Raw genomic sequence first — 3,494 nt, 5'->3', positions numbered from 1 at the left:
ACACAGACTGCCAAATGAAGACAGACGTTTCTCTAGCACGGTTCATCAAAAGGTGTGCCTAAGGGCTAGTTAGTATTGATTGTGGTTTGTCTAAATCCTGCAACTTCATGCGCTGACAGTGCAGCTGCAGGCTGGAGCCCCACGTGCCCAGGAACTGTTTTCGAGGTGCTGGTGGGATGTTGCTGCATTCAGAGGCCTGAAAGTGGCCTGCTTCCTCCTCCTCCTCCTCCTCCTCCTCCTCCTCCTCTGCAGAGCTGCCGTGGATTTTGGCAGCTGACCTTGCAGCTAGCAGCCCAACAGTTAACCAGATATGCCATTTGGGCCCCAGAGCCCAACAGAGGGGATCTTCGTAGTGAGCCTGCAGGATTCTGCTTGGGCATTGGAAGGACTGAGTGGTCAACTGCCACCCTGTGGGGGCCCCCTCATGGTGCCCTGGGCACAGCAAAACAAGATGCTCCTGGTCCCGCCTCCACCCACCCCTGCCCTACCCCATGGGTTGCAGATGGGACCCCAGGGTTTCACCCCCTGGTCCTTGCTTCCTCATCTGAGCACCAACAGGCAGGCCTCTCTGGACAGGCGGGACGTGGTTGAGCTGGAGGTGCCCTGGCTGGGCATCAAACCTGTGTCTCTGCGTGGAGGCTGAGGTCCTCGTAGGGGTGGGGGTGGGGAGGAGAACCACCACCCCGCACACTCGGTCCACAAGCCTGCTTTCTCCTGCACTCGGGTGACGGGATAACAACCCTACCAGCCCTACCCCGGTGACTGTCACCAGCTCCCTTTCTCAGCAGGCTAGAGTGGCCTTCAGGGCTCAGGCGCCAGGGAAGGCCTTCTCCCTGGCCCTCTCCATGTCCCACCCCCTCCCTGAATGATGCCTTGCTTCCATGCGACCGCCTTCTGGACACCGTAGACTCATTCCAGAGGGGATCAGGATTATAACCCGGGCCAGTGGGCTCCGGGCTTCCAGCACAGCTCCAGGGACGCAGTTGAATCCAGAGTGACCCAGCTATGCTGCTGGATAAGTCGCCAGCTCAGAGCCCAGAGGCCTCTCTGCTCTCGGAGACCTAGCAAGGCCGGGGGAGCCACGGTGCAGCCCATAAACTCCAAGATGAGTCCAGCTCCCAGGGCAAGGGCCACCGATCTCTGGGTCCCTCTGCCCCTGTAGGCATCCCCTGAGAGTGGTCACCCGGCTCTCAGCTGAGTCCAGGCCTGAGATGCCCACCAGGGTATGTCTGGGGCAGGCCGATCTGCCTTGCAGCGGGGCGTGCCGTGGGGTCCCCTGACTCTGGGAGCCTCTCTTCCTTCCCTGGGGTCAGAGGAGGGCACCAGCTGGGCCACAGAGAAGAACCAGTTTGGAGCCAGGCCTTATCTGCAGGCACCGTGTCCAGCCATCCCTGCCGCCTTGCCTCCCACAGACATATCTCAGAGCTGAAGCTGGAGGCGGGAGAAGGGGAGGGAAAACCCGAAGCCAAGGAGAAAGGGCCTTCCCTTGACGTCTAAGATTAAGACTTTAATTTGAACTTAGTATCCAGGGGAAGGAATGGTATTGCAGGTCACTACCAATTCAAAACGACGCCCCTCCCTCTGAGACTTGTTGGGAATGGGATGCATCCTTTGGGCCCAGGGTCCTCGCTCTGGGAGTCTCCTAGACCCCCGGGGAAGACGGATGGGAAGGCACGTGGAGATCTCCAAGGAGCACCCGGCCCACAGGTGTGGGAGGGACAAGGATCTTCTAGAACCGGGCCCGGAATCAGACATCCAGCCTCCTGAGAAGAGATGGCTGTTTGCCAAAGCCACCGCGATGTGGTGGCTCTGGGAATCAGGAGCTCAGTCAAGCACCAGTCTGACAGCGGCTCTGGGCTCAAAGGCTAAGGTGCTGTTGTCGATGACCCCAGCACGGTGACTCCCGACTGACCTCGATGCAGGGCAGCAGCTAGGCTCAGACGTGCACTCTGCCCTGGGGCCTCCTTCGGCTCTTCTGAGTCCCAGTGTGTGTTTGACTGTCCCTAGAGTGGACACTGGCAGCCTAGAGTCAGGGGCAGCTGAGGGGCCCGCATGGGTATGAGTCTGCCCCCGCAGTCTTCAGTTCACACTCTGGGGCTCCTTCTTGTCTTCCCTGCTCCCTACTGACTTCCATCTCCTCTTCCCAGCTTGCCTGCCCGTGAATGTCCATCTCAGACATGAAGTCCTGAGACAGTGACTTACAAAGGCCATTCAATGAGCTTCCACAATGGTGTTGCCCCAAAGCTCTCTAACAAATCCCTTGAGAGACGCCTAGCTCTTAAGCCCAGCTCTGATAGAACCCTGTCTGAAACATATATTAAATGATACCGGTTTCTTTTTCAGTGTCAAACCAACCTTTCACCCCTGGGATAAACCCTCCTAGGTCATGCTGCATTCTTTCCTAGCTGTGTGCCCTGCTATGTGGTTGGATGTCGCTCCAGCCTTTGAAGTAGAGTGGCCCATTTACATTCCATGTAATTTCTCTCTTTCTTTGAATGTGTGTATTTGTTTATTTAGATGTTCCTTCCATATAGCTCCTCCCCCCACCCTTTTCTCAAAACCATTTTATTGGGAGCTAATCCAGATCTATCACTCCATTCGTAGTTCAGTCACAGTAAGTAACGGAGTTTCTGATGCTGCTCATTTCGGCCGGCCGGCCGGGAGTGTAGGTGAGGCAGGCAGCTCGGCCGACTTCAAGGGCCCTGCAGCCGCCTGCGCAGAAAGGCCTGGGGCCTGCCCTCCTGCAGAGTGGGGTTGAGGAGCTGCGGGCAGTGCCCGTGCGTCGTGGGTGCTGCGAGGTAGCAGCTGACTCGGCAGCCAGCGGCTCTCCTTGGCCCCCTGTCCATCCTCCTCCACTTGTCTGGCCTCGCCTTCCTCGGAGCTATGCCACAGCTCCCCTTGTGCAGTCGTTCTGTGGGGCGCTTACACGGCTTACAACATCCCTACAGCAATTGCGGCAAGCATGTTTGTACACATGCTGCCATCATCGTTTTCTAAACAGTTACTTTCTATTCGAGCCCTTGGTGTCAGCTCCTCTCTTTTCGTTCCCTCCTCTGACTCCCACCAACGTGACCCCTTGATAAATTATAAGTGATTGTTTTCATGTCTCATAGCCACGCTGTCTCCCTTCACCCACGTTTCTGTTGATCATTGTGATCGGCTTCCCCCTTCCTCCCCTCTTTCCCCCACCTTCTCCCTACCCTCTAGGCAGTGTGTGTGTGTGTGTGTGTGTGTGTGTGTGTGTGTGTCTGACCTGGATTCCATGCCAGAGCCCTGGAGCTGGAGGAGCCACGTGGAGACCCACACCAGCGCTGAGATGCTTCCACTGCCACTGGATCCGCAAGACTTCCCACCCACTGGCCTGTATCTTCCTGCATTTGGTGTCATTGCATGTGTTTCATGGGTCTGAAGAGGAATTTATAGATTGGTGTGGTAGTTAGTTTATTGTGCCATCCTGGCCGATAAATGCATGTGGGGTTAATTGAAGGGCAGAG

The sequence above is a fragment of the Echinops telfairi genome, unplaced genomic scaffold (assembly GCF_000313985.2).
Source record: "Echinops telfairi isolate 266 unplaced genomic scaffold, ASM31398v2 ScPeMD7_25;HRSCAF=90, whole genome shotgun sequence".
Taxonomy (NCBI): domain Eukaryota; kingdom Metazoa; phylum Chordata; class Mammalia; order Afrosoricida; family Tenrecidae; genus Echinops; species Echinops telfairi.
Note: the sequence above shows the minus strand (reverse complement) of the source record.